At 45.8% G+C, this 19,494-nt stretch overlaps 1 long non-coding RNA gene across 1 annotated transcript; it reads right to left on the bottom strand.

The window, feature by feature from the left end:
- Nucleotides 1-938: 938 nt before the first annotated feature.
- LOC307217197 lies at nt 939-17,568 on the bottom strand. Its single transcript, XR_013839418.1, has 4 exons — nt 17,264-17,568; nt 14,252-14,380; nt 4,772-5,510; nt 939-1,019 (listed from the first exon to the last, which is right to left on the bottom strand). It is a non-coding gene; the product is annotated as an uncharacterized lncRNA (long non-coding RNA).
- Between the last annotated feature and the right edge of the window lie 1,926 nt (nt 17,569-19,494).

Genomic DNA, 19,494 nt, shown 5'->3' with positions numbered 1-19,494 from the left:
TTAGTGCATGGAATTGTTGCACATCTTACATCAGTCTTTGGGTGTGCAGTGTGGCTGACAATCCCACAGAAATCAGATTCGATTTGTTTCAACCTCTGTAGGTTGGATTGCAACACCAAAGTTCCATGAAATGCTGGGGCATGTGGTTGCTTAATTTATTTATGGTAAGATGTAAGAATTTAAGCAACATCTTTGTCTATGTGCCCAAGAAGTAGCAATTAGTAAGATGTGAGAATTTAAGCAACAACTTTGTCAATGTAGAATCACAGAATCAGAGAATCTTAAGAGCTGGAAGGGACCCCAAGGGTCATCTAGTCCGACCCCTGCAATGCAGGAATCTCAGCTCAAGCATCCAGGACAGATGGCCATCCAACCTCTGTTTAAAAACATCCAAGGAAGGAGAGTCTTCTCCCACCTCTCATGGGGCATGTGCTTGCTTAATTTATTTATGGTAAGATGTAAGAATTTAAGCAACATCTTTGTCAACCTGACGTCTCGTGGTGCAAGTAAGGAGGCCTGGCAGGCCACATTTGGCCCGTGGACCAGTGATTCCCCACCCCTGCTATAGACTGCCCATGTTCAGAGGCCACATGCCACTGAATGCCATTCACTGGCATTCATACCCAGCTTGTGGGTCTCCCAAAGCCATATTTGGGAAGGAGGATGCGGGACTAGATGGACCATTTTGATCTAGCAGGGCTTATTGATAACCTGGAAAATATTGGGCCTGATAGTATACACCCAAATCCAGGAAGTGAGTTCCACACTTGCAGATCAACACTGGCACTGTTGGTTGGATCTCTGTCGAACGCGCTGAATGCATTTGAGATGGATAGGCACAGAGGAAAGCCAGCAAAGAAGGACAGCTCTGACTGCTCACTTCTTTACTACAAGTTTACTCCTAATTACAATTACTCCTAATTACAATTACTCCTACTACAAGTTTACACCTAATTACCGAAGTAATTTCCACTGATTCAATGAGGCTAATTCCAAGCAAGTGTGTCCAGGATTACAACCTGAAGCCTCATAAGGACTGCTGCGCTCTGCTGCCCAGGAGGACTCTCCTGCGTGTGAGTGTCTGAGGGCCCTGCTCCTTCTTGCCACTCACCATCTGGCCTGGGGCGGGGCCTGAAGCCTCACAGGGACTGCTGCGCTCTGCTGCCCAGGAAGACTCTCCTGTGTGAGTGTCTGAGGGCCCTGCTCTTGCAGCTTACCATCTACCTGGCCCAGTGTGGGGCCTGAAGCCTCAAAGGGACTGCTGTGCTCTGCTGCCCAGGAGGACTCTCCTGTGTGAGTGTCTGGGGGCCCTGCTCCTTCCTGCCACTCACCATCTGGCCCAGGGCAGGGCCTGACGGGCCTCACTAGGACAGTTGCTGTTACTGCTGGAGGGGTGCAGAGTGCTTTTAAAATGTTTTAAAAATTTTATTTTGAATTTTTTGTATGTGGGGGGTGGGGGTGGGGTGGATGTTTATTGGGCCTGGGAATTTGTCTGATTTTATGTTTTTGTAATTTTTATTGTTTTTTGTTTGTATTGTTTTATTTGTGTTGTTGTTGTTTTTTTTTTTTAAGGTGTTACTTTGTTCTTAAGGGGAGGGGTCAGGGCTGCTGGGGAGTTGGTCCCAGCCAACAAAATGGCTGGGACAGGTTTCACAGGGGGGAATGCACTGGGACAACCGATCTCAGTGATCACGGGTAGGAGGAGGAGTTACGCTAAGACCAGACCATGTCATTACAGAGGAGGCAGGTTTAGTCGTTGTCTGAGGACTATCCCTGCCTCTGGGTCTGGTCCTGACCGGATGGATACCCACATGACCTGAAAGTGTTGCTGTGCAATGCCAGGTCAATGATTCATAAGACCACTGCTATCCATGACTTGATCATGGATGGAGGACTTGACCTGGCATGTGTAGCAGAGACTTGGTTGGATGAAGCAGATGGGCCTGTCCTTGCCGCTGCTTGCCCACCAGGTTTCTCTTACGCACAGCAACCCAGGTCATGTGGGCGGGGAGGGGAGGTTGCAGTGATTTTTAGGAAGTCATTAGTTTGCACCAGGCGTCCTATTGGGAAGACCCAATTTTCCGAGTGCATGTTCTGGAAGTTGGGCAATAGGGGCAGTACAGGATTCCTTTTGGTGTACCGACCTCCCCGCTGCACCAAGGATTCCTTGCCCGAGCTGCTTCAGGTCGTGGCGGATGTTCTCCTGGAGACACCTAGCTTGGTTGTCCTAGGGGATTTTAACATCCATGCCGACATGACCTTACAAGGGGCCGCTCGGGACTTCGTGGAAAGCATGGCCTCCATGGGGCTGTCCCTGAATAAGTCTGGCCCAACCCATAGCCGCGGACATGCCTTGGACCTGGTGTTTACCTCTATGGATGTTGGTGATCTGACACTAAGTAAAAGTGAAACGAAAGAAGTGCCATGGTCAGATCACTTCCTGGTGCAACTGGACTTCTCTGCGACCCATCCCCTCTGCAGGGAGGTGGGACCGATTCGGATTGTCCGCCCCCGCCACTTAATGGATCCAAATGGTTTCCAGAGAGTGGTAGGGGATGCTTTATCCCATGTTGATGGCCTTTCAGCCGATTCCCTGGTGGCCCGCTGGAATGTGGAGTTAACCAGGGCTATTGACTGTTTGGCTCCGAAGCGCCCTCTCCGATTGCATGGAGCCCGGAGAGCCCCGTGGTTTTCCACGGATCTGAGGGCAATGAAACAATCGTTGAGACGGCTAGAGCGCCGGTGGCGGATAACTCATTCCGAATCTGACCGGACACAGGTTAGAGCTCAACGTCGAGCCTACCAAGTGGCGATAGCGACGGCGAAGAAGACTTTCTTCACCGCCTCTATTGCATCTGCAGAAAACAGCAGCAGGAGACTCTTTCAGGTGGTTCACAATTTAGCGGAACCACCTGTAACATCGGGGCCCAGTACGGGCCATATGTTCTCCTGCAATGATTTTGCAAATTTTTTTGCAGATAAAATCGCTCAGATTCGGGAAGAAGTAGACTCCACCGTGGGAGCAGGGCCGGGGCGGGAGAGTGCTAGAGTCCTGTCTGGTCAAGTTGTGTGGGATCAATTCCAATCTGTTACCTCCGAGGATGTGGACAGGCTGCTTGGACGAATGAAGCCAACCACCTGTCTCCTGGATCCTTGCCCATCCTGGCTTATAAAAGCTAGCCGGGAAGGACTGGGCGATGGGCTTCGTGGGGTGGTGAATGCTTCCCTCCGTGAGGGAGCCTTCCCAGACCCGCTGAAAGAGGCGGTTATTAAACCGCTTCTTAAAAAACCATCTTTAGATGCGGCCACGATGGCCAATTATCACCCGGTCTCAAACCTTCCATTCTTGGGCAAGGTGATTGAGCGAGTGGTTGCTGAACAACTCCAGGCACGCCTGGAAGAAGCGGACCATTTGGATCCCTTCCAGTCGGGATTCAGGCCTCATCATGGGACTGAAACTGCCTTGGTCGCACTGGTTGATGATCTCCGGCGGGCTAGGGACAAAGGTGAGAGCTGTTTCCTAGTTCTGCTGGATCTCTCAGCGGCGTTTGATACCATCGACCATAACATCCTTCTGGACCGTCTTGAGGGGCTGGGAGCTGGGGGCGCTGTCATACAGTGGTTCCGCTCCTTTCTCCTGGGCCGTGTTCAGAAAGTGGTGGTGGGGGATGAGTGTTCAGACCCCTGGGCTCTCAGTTGTGGGGTGCCTCAGGGTTCTGTCCTCTCCCCCATGCTTTTCAACATTTACATGCAGTCACTGGGAGAGATCATCAGGAGGTTTGGGCTGGGTGTTCATCAGTATGCAGATGATACCCAGCTCTACCTCTCTTTTAAATCAGAACCAGTGAAGGCGGTGAAGGTCCTGTGTGAGTGTCTGGAAGCGGTTGGAGGATGGATGGCGGCTAACAGATTGAGGTTGAATCCTGACAAGACAGAAGTACTGTTTTTGGGGGACAGGAGGCGGGCAGGTGTGGAGGATTCCCTGGTCCTAACTGTGCCCCTGAAAGACCAGGTGCACAGCCTGGGAGTCATTTTGGACTCACAGCTGTCTATGGAGGCACAGGTCAAATCTGTATCCAGGGCAGCTGTTTACCAGCTCCATCTGGTACGTAGGCTGAGACCCTATCTGCCTGCAGACTGTCTCGCCAGAGTGGTACATGATGTGGTTATCTCCCGCTTGGACTACTGCAATGCGCTCTACGTGGGGCTACCTTTGAAGGTGACCCGGAAACTACAACTAATCCAGAATGCGGCAGCTAGACTGGTGACTGGGAGCGGCCGCCGAGACCATATAACACCGGTCTTGAAAGACCTACATTGGCTCCCAGTACGTTTCCAAGCACAATTCAAAGTGTTGGTGCTGACCTTTAAAGCCCTAAATGGCCTCGGTCCAGTATATCTGAAGGAGCGTCTCCTCCCCCATCGTTCTGCCCGGACACTGAGGTCCAGCTCCGAGGGCCTTCTGGCGGTTCCCTCACTGCGAGAGGCCAAGTTACAGGGAACCAGGCAGAGGGCCTTCTCGGTAGTGGCGCCCACCCTGTGGAATGCCCTACCATCAGATGTCAAAGCGATAAACAACTACCTGACATTCAGAAGACATCTGAAGGCAGCCCTGTTCAGGGAAGTTTTTAATATGTGACATTTTAGTGTATTTTTTATCTTTGTTGGAAGCCGCCCAGAGTGGCTGGGGAAACCCAGCCAGATGGGCGGGGTACAGATAATAAATTATTATTATTATTATTATTATTATTATTATTATTATTATTACAACCTAAACCTGGATCATGTCCATAAAATAGCACAACATTCAGGCCCAGTACAGACATCGTCCTATCTATCTTCCGCGTTTTATTTACATTTTATAGTTTCTGACAGAATAGTGGTACATAATGAATTGGAATAAAATCTGAATGAAAACAAGCACATTGTGAGATTGAATTCTGGTAAGAAAGAATGAACATCAAGGAAAGCAATTACAGCTGAAGAAAATCCCAGGAGCAAACCTCTCTGGATAAGTTAAAAAAAAATTTTTTTTACATGACATTTCACCCACCAATCTGCCTGAGACATGCAGAGACTCTATAGGTGATATAAGGTGAATAAGGATGCAACTATTGTGACTTCCCTGAGGCTTCTTTGCTAGAAGAAGAATAAAGTTGCTTTTATAAATCCCAGAATGTCTCTGTAAGCACATGGGTTAAAGGGGGGGGGGACAGTGACTATTGTGCATTGTAAGTTCACATCATGGCTGGAATGGTGCTTTCTGGTTGCAAGCCAAACACATGATAAATGAGCTTCAGAACCAAGTGGATCTGAGGAGGAACAACGGCATAAAAAACGTAGGCCGACCCCATAATGCAAACAAGCAGCAAACTGTGGAAGAGCCACCATTCAAAAGGATCCATGAGATAAGCCATCGTGATCAGCTGGTATTGCCAGTAGTACCAGGAGAGAGTGCTGAATTTGCGTTTAATAGCCATAGTCGTCTTAACAGTGCTCAGGTGCCACACCTAAGAGAGTGAACAAACAAATGTTTAATGAGAACTCTAGAGGTTTTGAGAGGAGGCACACACACGCACACAATATTTACTGCCATAATTCCGAATAAATTATACCCTGCTTTTCAACCACACCTAAGTCCCAAAGTGACTTACAAAATAATAAAAAGCACACTGTAGTTAAACATATGTAAACCAGGTAAAAACACAGCTAAAACGCACAAACCTTTTTTTTTATTTAAAAAACCAAATACACATAAGATAATTACAATTCAAATGCAAATAAAACCAGTAAAACTTCCACAATAAAGATTGGTAACCAAACTATATGGGGTTGAGAGGGTCAACTGATATTCCTCAGGAAGCCCATGACTTATTGATGCTTGTAATACTGCAGCCTAAGCCAGGATGTTCATCTATTTTTATTACATAAAACTGAATATTAATTGCCATATTTTTATTTTATGTCTATAGCCTTGCTGCCAAGGCAGCTTATGTAATAAACTAGTGCCCAGATTGGGTGCCATATTTGAAGGTGGATTTCACAGAGTAGGTTACAGATAGGTAGCCGTGTTGGTCTGCCATAGTCAAAACAAAAAAAATTCCTTCCAGTAGCACCTTAAAGACCAACTAAGTTAGTTCTTGGTATGAGCTTTCGTGTGCATGCACACGAATCTGAAGAAGTGTGCATGCACACGAAAGCTCATACCAAGAACTAACTTAGTTGGTCTTTAAGGTGCTACTGGAAGGAATTTTTTTCACAGAGTAGGGCCAGAGCAGGGCAACCTCAATGGTGAAGAAAACAGGTCTTGTGAAACAGCGACAAATGTTTAGCCTGGATAAGATTAAGGGAAGACAGGATGACTGCTGCTTCAAAAGTCCAAAAGGCTGTCACACAAAACAGGGCTCTCACATTTTCTACCCCTGGGGCCCACTTAAGAGACCTATCAGTCACAAAATGGCGGACGATGGGGCCAGAGCCAATCATAAAATGCCATAGTCAGTTAGGATGCTTGAAGACAGCATAGCTCAGGCTGCTCACTTCCTCCACTTCTGCCTCAGTCTCCTCTTTCCTTTCTGCTCGCTCCACCCTCCCCTTCCTGGTACAGCGGTGGCAGCAAGGCAAGAGAGGGGAAAGCCAAATGAGACCCATCTGGGTTCCCAGGAGAGGTTGGTGGGAGACAGCTGCAGACAGCGCGGCCCACCTGAAACAACCCTGAGACCCACTTTGGGCTCCTGTCAAACACTGACATGGAAGATGGAGCAAACTTGTTCTCGGTCGCTCCAGAATGAATGGGAGGGCATTTCAAAGAAACATATTCCGGTTTAACAAAAGAGGAAACCCGCTAACAGGACAACCAGTTTCACAGAGGAACAGATGGCCTCTCCTTCAGTGGAGCTATTTCAGCAGAAGCAACCTCTCAGACATGCACAAAAATTCCTACACCGAGTAGGACTTTGGACTGGCGGAGCTCCAAGGCCCCGTCTAACTCAAAACGTGCCATTATTCTAGGTGAATGAAATACTTTGCTATGTTAATCGGCCAGGTCCTGGCTTTGTTTGATTGAATCATCCGCCTTTACCTACTCCCTGCAGAGTAATCCATACTTCAACTTCTTCCCCTATGATTCATGGCATAAACACTCCCTTCCAGGGAGTCTTCTCTTCTCATGAGGTGGCCAAAGTATTGGAGCCTCAGCTTCACGATCTGTCCTTCCAGTGAGCACTCAGGGCCGATTTCCTTAAGAATGGATAAGTTTGATCTTCTTGCAGTCCATGGGACTCTCAAGAGTCTCCTCCAGCACCATAATTCAAAAGCATCAATTCTTTGGCGATCAGCCTTCTTGATGGTCCAGCTCTCACTTCCATACATCATTACTGGGAAAACCATGGCTTTAACTATACAGACCTTTGTTGGCAAGGTGATGTCTCTGCTTTTTAAGATGCTGTCTAGGTTTGCCATTGCTTTTCTCCCAAGAAGCAGGCGTCTTTTAATTTCGTGACTGCTGTCACCATCTGCAGTGATCATGGAGCCCAAAAAAGTAAAATCTCTCACTGCCTCCATTTCTTCCCCTTCTATTTGCCAGGAGGTGATGGGACCAGTGGCCATGATCTTCGTTTTTTTGATGTTGAGCTTCAGACCATATTTTGCACTCTCCTCTTTTGCCCTCATTAAAAGGTTCTTGAATTCCTCCTCACTTTCTGCCATCAAGGTTGCATCATCTGCATATCTGAGGTTGTTGATATTTTTTCCGGCGATCTTAATTCCGGCTTGGGATTCATCCAGCCCAGCCTTTCGCATGATGAATTCTGCATATAAGTTAAATATGCAGGGAGACAATATACAGCACAAGGAGAAGGGGGTGACAGGGGGCGAGATGGTTGGACAGTGTTCTCGAAGCTACAAACATGAGCCTGACCAAACTGCGGGAGTCAGTGGAAGACAGGAGTGCCTGGCGTGCTCTGGTCCATGGGGTCACGAAGAGTCGGACACGACTAAACGACTAAACAACAACTTACTGAGTGAGGAACAGGTGAAGTAACACTGCTGGTGGTCAGTACTCCCCCTTTTAAGCATCCCAGCTGATGTTCTTGCTTTGCAGAAGAGCTGGAAATGCCTGATAAACTACGGCTTAGTGTGTTGTGTGAACCAAACCAGTATAAGTCTGCTTCCTATGTTCCCACACTATTGGGTACAAGCCAAGGTACTTCCAGGGTTGTGACTATATTGTGAGTTTCAGAAGTTTGGATCGCAGAAAGTTAATAGGGTAAAAAAGACTGCAGACATTGCGTAACAGGAATGGCAAAGCTTCCAGACATATCATCTGCTGGGGAAATTGTTCTGGTGGCCAGAACAGGACACAGGTGTGGTCTGCCACTCCACTCTGCCTTGATCAGACCAAACCTGGAATTCTGTGTTCAGTTCTGGGCACCACAAACTGCGAGGAAATATGATAGCCACCTTCAAATGTCTAAAGGGCTGTCACATTGAAGATGGAGCAAGTTTCATCTTCTGGAGGGTTCGAGTCTGGAGGGTAGGCCTTGAACCAACGGCTTCAAGTTACAAGAAAGGAAATTCCAATTAAACATCAGGAGGAACCTTCTGACAGTAAGCTGTTTGACAGTGAAACAGACTCTCTCTAGAGGTTGTGGACCCTCCTTCCTTGGAGGTTTTTAAGCAGAGGTTGGGTGGCCAATTGTCATGATCTAATTGAGTTTCCTGCATTGCAGGGGATTGGACAAGATGGCCCTTCGGGTCCTTTCCAACTCCACAATTCTATGATTCTTTGAAATGTAATCCTAAAAGGCTAGGAGATTGGTGGGGAAGATGATTCACCCTTATTCTTCCCCACTGCCTCCAGATAGAGAGAAGGTGCAAGCTAGGGTGGAAATCAATAGAAACATTTTGAGAAGCAGACTGCAGTGAGAGGTTTTAAGAGAGATTCAGATAGTGGGCAAGCTCCAGGAAGGGCCTTTTGGTAGTGAGGGGAGCTGCCTAACTCTGGGGATCTGGTGTGGGGCAGTGGCTTAGTCTGCCTGCTGTGTTAAACTGTGTCTCCACCTAGGCTCAGCCTGTACATTTGTAAATAAACGTAAACATAACAAAACACCACAAGACTCCACTATAATATAACAACAACAACAACAACAACAACAACAACAACAACAATTTATTATTTATTCCCAACAACAACAACAACAACAACAACAATTTATTATTTATTCCCCAGCCATTCTGGGCGGCTTCCAAAAAAATATTAAAATACAAAATCTATTAAACATTAAAAGCTTCCCTAAACAAGGATGCCTTCAGATGTCTTCTAAAAGTCTGGTAGTTGTTTTTCTCTTTGACATCTGGTGGGAGGGCGTTCCACAGGGCGGGTGCCACTACCGAGAAGGCCCTCTGCCCGGTTCCCTGTAACTTGGCTTCTCGCAGCAAGGAAACTGCCAGAAGGCCCTCGGCACTGGACCTGGACCACTAGGTTCTTTCCACTAACTTCTTTCCAAAGGAAACCCAACTCAGACAAGTGCCACGACCATGGAATTTCTCACCACTCCAAGAAATGGAGTAAGCATGACCATGTGATGCTTCTGTAAAAGGCAAGGGAAGTTTGTTTCTGGGGCATGTTTTGAGCTAAAAATGCTTCACCTGTAAAAGCCCCAAAGGCCAGAGGTACCAAGGTTACTTCTGCGACAGGTTGTGCCAGGAACATCTCATGAATTTTAAGTTGCATCTTAGAACAGGTTTACACTCATCAGCTGGCGACTGCATTAATAAGCCAATATGCAAGGCGGCCCAAATATTAATTTCCCCATCAAAAATTATGTAAATTATGACAAATCAGCTGTGTGCATGCTAGGGCCTATACATCAGTTTCCTGGCTTACACAATGCTTTATGCATGTGATTGGGAGGATCATGACTGACTGTTCTCCCCACTCGGGAACAATTATCCTTGTCCAGGGGCCCATCCCTGTGGTTTCCCCAGTAGTGATGTATGGAAGTGAGAGCTGGACCATAAAGAAGGCTGATCGCCAAAGAATTGATGCTTTTGAATTATGGTGCTGGAGGAGACTCTTGAGAGTCCCATGGGCTGCAAGAAGACCAAACCTATCCATTCTTAAGGAAATCAGCCCTGAGTGCTCAATGGAAGGACAGATCCTGAAGCTGAGGTTCCAATACTTTGACCACCTAATGAGAATAGAAGACTCCCTGGAAAAGACCTTGATGTTGGGAAAGATGGAGGGCACAAGGAGAAGGGGACGACAGAGGACGAGATGGTTGGACAGTGTTGTCGAAGCTACCAGCATGAGTTTGACCAAACTGCAGGAGGCAGTGGAAGACAGAAATGCCTGGCGTGCTCTGGTCCATGGGGTCAGGAAGAGTCGGACACGACTAAACAACAACAACAACAGGGGCCCATCCCACTGCAAGCTCAGGCTGTGCACACACTCCCATTTAATCTGCATCCAGTGTGCTCCCACAAATGCCTTGAGAAGTGGTGTACATAATGCACATCAAGTGTCAGGGACTGGGCAGAGGAGGAATGGTGGAGACCGCCTCCCCAGCCTGACCCTTCCAAAGAAGAAGAAGACAGTTCGGAATTACAACAGGGGTTTGAGGAAGATCACAGTTCAGAGGCAGATTAGGGGAAAAGCTGGGATATAATGGGAGAGGAGGAGGAGGAGGAAGAATAAGCATTAGAGGGACAGATGACGAATACAGTGTCTTTAGAAAGCATTCCAGACCGCCCCTCTCCCAGAACCTGATAAGCATTGAAAATAGGAGAGTAAAAAGCTCAAAGGCAGAGGGCACGTAGCAGCAACCGCAGCGATGGCGCAAGAGAGAGGGAGGGGGTGGAGACTCATTCGGGGCAAAGCCATTGTTCCAAGAGGCTGCATTTTCAAGCCTCTCTCTGTGGATATTGAATAAAAAGCAGTTGGTAAAGACTTTTCCTTGTCTTATCCGTTCCTGGCAACCTGCTGTGGGGTTGGATCCTCTGCCGCCTGACATCTAATTTCTCTCAAACCAACTTCAAGGCAAACTGAAAAAGAGAATCAGACCCTCCAAGTTTCCCTATTTTCCAGGGCCAGTCCCGGATTTATAGAAGCCATCCTAGTTTCTGATTTGATCCTGGAATGTCCCACATTTCTTTAGGACGTTCTTATTTTCATCGAAGAAATATTGGAGGGTGTGGTAGGATGTACCTATTCTCATTGGAGAAATGCTGGAGGCTATGCTAGCTTTGTTTTAAGCTGGTAATATGCACACAGCCTTAAACTGATTTAACGATTATTTCCCATTCCCAGGGTACTCTAGAAACTGCAGTTAACAAACGACATTTCTCAATATTCTTTTTTTGGGGGGGGACCATGTCTGTTAAAGTGGTAAAAAATCAACAGAAAATGTATATCGTGTGTGAGGCAGATGTGTGCAAAGAGGTTTGTGGACACAGAGGTTCAGAAAGTGCTGTATCAATTACTTAATGCAAGAACATGGAAGAAAAAGAGGCTTTGACTCAACACTCTCAGCAGGAGATTCAAAGATCTAGCAGGCAAGCCCAGTGTTGTGAGAGTGACACCCTGTGGTCATTGGAGAGAAATAAGGAGAGAAAACAGGCTGTGTTAAGCTTTCCATAAGCTACCTTGCTAGATAGTGATGTAAAATAGAGTTTCCTAGTGGAAAGCCAATTTTTAAATAATTGCATGCTGATTATTGGCTGATAAAGTATGAAAAATGTCTGTCTCCCACTTTCTACATCACAAGACCATGAACAATGACATGCCAAAGGTGCACGGAGTCCTTCCATATATGCGTTGTTATTCAGATATTGCACATCTGAAGCACTAAAAATTAGGTTCTGGGATTAAAACTTGGTCAGATCTACCTCAAATTAAGCCAGGCTCCACAGAAAGCTACTTCATTAACAATGTGAAAAGCATTCTTGTTCAAAACACTTAGGGCAGAGTGAGATCACACCCAATGTTTGTTGACTCACACACTGATCAGAACAAAGTAAGTCCTGTTGGTTATTTTCAGGTCTATGAGGATTACATACCGCCCCATACCCGGAGGTCTCAGGGCAGTTCACAGAAAAGATCACAACATATATAATCAGAATAAAAACAACAACCCAATAACATATGCACACGCCAGAAAAGAGCCACATTTTAAAAGGGCATAGGTTGTCAACAGATCAACCAAAGGCCTGGTTAAAAAGGAACATTTTTGCCTGGCGCCTAAAAGTGTGTAAGGAAGGCACCAGGCGAACTTCCCTGGGGAGAACATTCCACAGACGGGGAGCCACTGCAGAGAAGGCACCCTCTGGTCCTCTTGAAGGAGATACAAGAAGGAGGGCCTCAGAAGATGTAGGTTCATATGGGAAGAGGCGGTCCTTGAGGTATTGAGGTCCTGAGCCATTGAAGGCTTCATAGGATTAAGTGGATTAGGTGGTAACGATCAGCTTGCTTCAGTTTTGAGTTTGGGGCTGTATTTAATAAATTTGTACACCACCCCTCAGGAAGATTTCAGGGTGGCTCACAATATAAACTGTAGAGCTATGGCTTTCTCATGAGGCTTGAAACATTATTCATCCAATTACTCATCTAATTTGGGGCTTAAGCGGGAGACTTCCAGTTCAGACTGGGTGAAGATCATGTGGGATGGTGATACTCTCCCCCCCCCCCCAAGCATCTTTCTGAAACCTGGTGCCTTTCCTAAGTTTTGAACTTCAGCCTCAAAGATTGCAGTCCAAACACCTGAAGAGCAACAGGTTGGAAAAAGCTGGCTTGGAGTGCAGTTGTAATATAAAGCAAGGTTGAAATAACAAGCAGGAAGAGTAAGAACAGTCTCTAGAGGGCACCAAAGACCAAGCTGTATCAGCGAGAAGACTCAAGTCCTGTTCAGAATTGGGCAGGGCAGGGGAGCCTCCAATCACAGCCACTGGCTAGCCTTCCTGACCCTTGCTATACCTGATATCCAGGGGTGGTATTCAACTACATTTTATACAGAGTAGACTGAAATTAATGGACGTATCTTACATCATGTTCATTGCTCTGAGTAAAACTTAATGGAATAGCACCCCATGTGCTGGATGGCATATAAGCATAGTCGACTCTCAACGTAATAGCCAAAACCACATACAGTGGTACCTCGAGTTAAGTACTTAATTTGTTCCGGAGGTCCGTTCTTAAGCTGAAACTGTTCTTAACCTGAAGCACCACTTTAGCTAATGGGGCCTCCTGCTGCTGCCGCGCCGCCGGAGCACGATTTCTGTTTTCATCCTGAAGCAAAGTTCTTAACCCGAGGTACTAATTCTGGGTTAGCGGAGTCTGTAACCTGAAGCATATGTAACCTGAAGCGTATGTAACCCGAGGTACCACTGTATGATCAGAACAACCTTGTAAAAACCGTAAAAAGTGCAGCGAGCGCAGCACATATCACACTCTCAAGACCGCTGTTGATTCTCTCTGCACCTCTGAATGCTCTCCCAGGGTGTGTGAAATGGTGGGTGGGATTGCCAAAGGTTTCCCCCCACTCTCCCACCCCTTTTAATTTTTAAAAAACTTTTTCAGCCAAGCACATAAATCTGCGACTGCACATGTTTAATGCACATAAGTTGCGAGTTGACTGTACATACATACAACCATAGACTCTGAATGCACGAAAGCTCCAACAACACATTGACATCTATGCACAAAGGCTGCTTTGCGCACATGCTGAATATGTGGACGTCACAGTTAAGGAACAACTATGATTCCCCACATCTATGCACACACATAAACACAGCAATAGCAGCTGCCAACAACTTCAGAGCTGCTCTCTCTCCTTGTCACTTTAAAGTGATACTGTGCTTTTTAAAAAATCCCAGAGAAAACATGACTATTTTATGTTTCTGCAGAGGGAAAAACATTAGTTCTCAGAGTTTCTCTCTATGTTTGGGTTGTTCCCAAAGTTTGGGGAATTGGAAACAAATGTCAGTTTATCAGAATGCAAAAATGAAGGAAAGTGCAGAGGAGACAAAGGAGAGAGAGATTTCATCAGTCCTCTGGGCATATCTACACTGAATACATCTCCATTTTATAGCAATGTCACAGCTTCTCCCAGAGAATCATGGGAATATTGATATTTTGGTGAGAATACTGTCTCTGTTTCAGATCCCTAGCTTTCAGTTCCCAAAGTTTCCAAGAGGAAAAGTCTGTGGTGTGGATGTGATTACTCTCAGCATTAAAGGAAATGAATGTAAAAGCTACCTGCTCCTTCCTTAGGATATGCTAAAATTTCTCAGCAACTTTCTCCTCTTCTCAGTAGTAGTAGTAGTAGTAACCAACCAGTGATCTGGTCCTCATCTCTTTCTGCCCATTCAGAGAACTCTAGCAACTCTAGAAAGCAGAAGAAATTTGTCCAAATTTAATGATATTATATTATCAAAAGCATAGTGACCCATGAAGCAATACATACATGAGGGAAATAATAAGTTTATCTATTTACACATATGCTATTTGGTTCTGTAACCTTAATTATATTTTAGTGTTATTTTTTGTTAGTGATGTTAGTGATGTTTCCCCCTGATTTTTAATGCATTTTTATGTAATTCCCCCCTTTTCTCTTTTCTTCTGATTTACTTTAATTTTCTGTTTAACTCTCAGCAAAATAGAAATAAATAAATAAAATTAGAAAGCAGAAGAAATGGCCCTGTGGAATGGATATAGAAAGCAGATTGCAGTACTGTATATGGGAAACAGTGAAGGTGATCAGATCCAAAGAAGGACAGGGCTCCTTTTGCATTAACAGTTTGGAAGGAGCATACATACACTTTACTGGGGCTAAGGGGAGTGCAGGGACGGAGTCAAGGCTGGCTGTCCCATTACCACAAGGAAAATGTGAGGATAAATTGTAAATTATGCTTAAGAATGTCTGTCCAAATTTATTAATCCTCTATTTACCTTGGTGCCCTGAACTTTTAAGATTTGCTGTAGTCAATCTGCTGGAACAGAACAAGCAGTGCTATTTTTCTAGAAAAAGAGGTGCTGGAACTCACCTCGTTCTCTCAGAATAGCAATGGTGCCATTCTAAGTTCCAGTGAATCCCGGCTGAAAAAAAGCCCTGAGAACAAGTATTCCAAACAATGTGTCATAGTCTCCGCCTTTCTCCCTTCTCCCGAACAGCAAGCATAAGAACACACAAACGGGAAACAGGATCTGGCTGCATGTCCCAACACCAATCATCTTCTTCCTCTTCCCAACCTATTGACTACGGCCTCTGGCAGCCATGCAACCCCAATCAGAGTGAAAGTTTACATGGGTTGCATATGGATGTGACAAGCTACCTTTCACATAAATGCTGAATGTGTGACCAGAAAACACAATACTGGCCATGACCCTGAACTCAGATGGGACAAAGCGGCTTGTCTGAACACGTCTGGAGCACCCAGCCCCCCAGAGCTTCATTGTCCATTATACCTAAACACTTTTGACCTTTAGCTGAATGTATAAATTACTTACCGGTATTTTAGTCTTCCAGATTGCTATTTCTACACCTTATCCTATTACTGTGCCTTCTGGTTGCTTCAGGTTTTTTCCCCTTCTGTACATCAAGGGATGTTTTGCCCTTTGCATGTAGAGGTGCCTGAGTGTCATTCTTACTGCTGTCTGTGTGCATTTACTTGGAGATGGGACACAGGAGCAGGGAAGTTGCCGTCTACCAAGTCAGACCACTGGGCCAGCTGGCTCACTATTGTCTACACTGGTTGGCTGGCAGAGCCTCTCCAGGATTTCAGACAGGTGGCTCCCCACAGCCCTAGCTAGAGATGCCAGGGATTGGGACCTTCTGCATGCAAAGCTCCACTCCTGAGCTTTGGCCCTTCAAAGCTCTGCATTATGGTCTACAGATGTCAATTTTATTTTCTTGTTAATTATGCTGTTTTAAATGTGTATATTATATTTGACTTCCTTTAGCATTTTCTTCTGGAATGTTTAAAGATAATTTTTGCTGTCATATTAAATGCACATTCTGTAGCTGACCTCCTTTGTAATGCTTTATTTTGAAATCTTTAAGGTAAAAATATATTTTGCTTCCCTGTTAATTAATGTTGCTTGGAAGGCATACTTAATATGCAACTTTCTCCAGTAATGTTTAATTTGGATTGTTTTTATTTTATGTGTATATCTGAAGCAGCATCTCCACCCAACCCCATTGTTCAGCCCCAACACTGAGGTCCAGCTCCGAAGACCTTCTGGCGGTTCCCTTATTGCGAGGAGTGAAATTATAGGAAACCTGGAAGAAGTCACACCCACCCTGTGGAACGCCCTCCTGTCAGATGTCAAAGATAAGCAACTATATGACTTAGTAGACATCTGAAGGAAGCTTTTAATGACTGATGTCCCTTTTCCCCTTTGTATTTTGCTGGAAGCTGTTCAGATGGGCCGCCTAGTCAGATGGGTGGGGTATAAGAAAAGAATTTTTGTGGTTAGGTGGTTTATGTTGTAAACTGCTTTTTTAAAGATGTTTTTCTTAAAAACAAAGTGGTATAGAAATAATAATAATAATAATAATAATAATAATAATAATAATAATATAATAATACCCTAGGCCTCACTCACCTGTTTCCAAGAGAACCAAGAAATACTATTTATTGTTTCTTCTTTTTGCGTGTGTGTGTCTTATCTTACTCTGTGCACTTGTAATTTTGCACTTTTTATTGTTTAACAAAGAAACTATCTATCATTTCCAAGAGAACCAGAGAGTGCTTGGGCAGCAAACTCTATGACTCTAGAGGAGGGTGTGTGCTTCAAAGCCAGGGCTCAATCGGGCAAACGTGTCTCGAACCCAGCAATCTGGCTAAAGTGTATTTAAAATGTCAAGGAAATAAACAACTGTCTGACTTTTAGAAGACATCTGAAGGCAGTGCTGTTAAAAATAAAACAAAATGTTTAGGGGTACTCTCATTCTGACTCAGGAAAACCACCATTTTATAGTTCAAAAGGGGGGGAGGGAATACAGTAAACGGACAAAAGTACAAAGGTTCATAAAATGTTTAGGGGTATGCGTCCCCCCCAGAAAAAAAGCACTGTCTGAAGGCAACCCTGTTTAGGTAAGTTTTTAATGTTTGATGTTTCATTGTCTTCTTAATATTCTGTTGGGAGCCACCCAGAGTGGCTGGGGTATAAATAATAAATTATTATTATTATTATTATTATTATTATTATTATTATTGGGTTCAGGCATGACCCACCACCAGTAACCCTGGCCCTCTCCCTCCTTACCTGGCACCCTGAGCTCAGGGGTTCATAGGTTGCAGCGCCAGCCTTCCTGGTCCCCAAAAGCTGCTCTCAGCACACTGGGCCTTATTCAGCCCAGGCCTCAGAACAGCTTGGCTTTGATTGGACAGCCCTGCCTAGATGGCAGCCTATGAGCTTGACCCGCCATGGGAGGCCTGGCACTCTAGGACTTGTCATCTGTCGCCCTTTTAGGCTTGAGAACTACATGTCCCAGAGTTCCCTAATTCTACAAGCTTTACCTCTGAGCACAGTGCAGAAAGAGCTAGCAGCGTGTGGGAGGTTGTCAGTGACGGATTTATGTACAAGCTAAACAATCTATAGCTTAGGGCCCCACTCTTTTGCCCCTCCCCCAAAATTACACTATTAATATACTTCAGTTCAACAATTACTTTGATAAAATACATATTTTGTTATATGCAAATAGCTTTAGATACCTATTAGGTCCATAAATTACCATATAGGTAAGATAAAGGGACCCCTGACCATTAGGTCCAGTCGTGACCGACTCTGGGGTTGCGGTGCTCATCTCGCTTTATTGGCTGAGGGAGCCAGCGTACAATTTCCAGGTCATGTGGCCAGCACGACTAAGCCACTTCTGGCGAAGCAGAGCAGCGCACGGAAACGCCGTTTACCTTCCCGCCAGAGCGGTACCTATTTATCTACTTGCACTTTGATGTGCTTTCGAACTGCTAGGTTGGCAGGAGCTGGGACTGAGCAACGGGAGCTCACCCCATCGCGGGGATTTGAACCGCCAACCTTCTGATTAACAAGTCCTAGACTCTGTGGTTTAACCCACAGCGCCACCCGCGTCCCAAAATTACCATATAGCATATATTCAACACAAAAAACAATGACAATCTGTTGTTGACAAAGGGCAGCTGGACATATAAAGGGCCCTATTACCTTCAGTAAGTTGGGCATGGGACACTTAATTTTTTGCAAGGTTATTCAGTGAGGAGCCTTAAATATATGTTTTTCGGGTGTGAGGAATTCAAATCTGTTGTGTGTGTTTTTGTGATTTGGCAGCTCAGGATGTCTACGTTGGATGAAGAAGCACATTCACTACTTTCAGGAAACCAAAGGGTTTTGAATTTTAGCTTCTGATAAGGTCTGGTCATGCTAAAGAAGAGGAAGAAGGAGAAGGAAGAGAAAGAACATATAATCCAACTGCAAGTACTTGGCAATCCCTTTTTTAATTATTTCTGTGTGCAATTCTGCATGCGTTTTACTTACCAAGCAAAACTAAATTATACTCATTTAACCCGAATATCTCTTGAATTCCCAGGGCATGTTGCAACTTTTGAGCACCCCTAATTTTGGGGATTTGAAAGTTGGAAAATCCAGTACGCCCTAGTGTGGGAGTAGACGAGCAGCAAGGGTATAATGAGGGAAAATGAGTTCACTGGGGCAGTTGAGAGCCAGTACTTCTGGTGGCAGGTGCAGGCCTCGGAACATAGGGAGTGTATAGGGAAGTTTTTAATGTTTGATGTTTTACCGCGTTTGACGTTTTAATTTGTTGAAAGCAGCCCAGAGTGACTGGGGGCAACCCAGTCAGATGGGTGGCATATAAATAAGGAAGTATAATTATTATTGTTGTTAAAAAGGTGAATTGTGTGGAAAGCAGGAATGGGGGGAGCTTGTTTCCTCCAGGTGCTGTTGGAAGTTCAGCTGGGTACATGAAAACTACTGTATTTTTCGCCCTATAGGACGCACCGTCCCATAAGACGCACGAAGTTTTTTGGGGGGAAAATAAAGGGAAAAAAATTATTCCCCCCCCCAGGCGCGGGGCTGGGGCGGGGGAGGCCCGAGCTTCCCCCAACCCCAGTCCCCAAACAGGCAGCTCTCTGCAAGCCGTGGGAGCCCAGGGCTGGCTCCCGCTGCTTGCGGAGAGGTCCGCGAAGCCTGTACGCGCTGAGCTCAGCGCGCAGGCTTCGGCATGCAGGCACCTCTCCGCAAGCAGCGGGAGCGCTCCCGCCGCTTGCGGAGAGGTCCGCGAAGCCTAGACGCGCTGAGCTCAGCACGCGCAGGCTTCGGCATGCAGGCACCTCTCCGCAAGCAGCGGGAGCGCTCCGCTGCTTGCGGAGAGGTCCGCAAAGCCTGGAGAGCGAGAGGGGTCTGTGCACACCGACCCCTCTCGCTCTCCAGGCTTCAGTGAAAGCCTGCATTCGCCCCATAGGACGCACACACATTTCCCCTTCATTTTTTGAGGGGGAAAA

This window comes from Podarcis cretensis, assembly GCF_951804945.1.
Source record: "Podarcis cretensis genome assembly, chromosome: 5".
Taxonomy (NCBI): Eukaryota; Metazoa; Chordata; class Lepidosauria; order Squamata; family Lacertidae; genus Podarcis; species Podarcis cretensis.
Note: the sequence above shows the minus strand (reverse complement) of the source record. Positions and strands in the feature narration are given on the sequence as shown.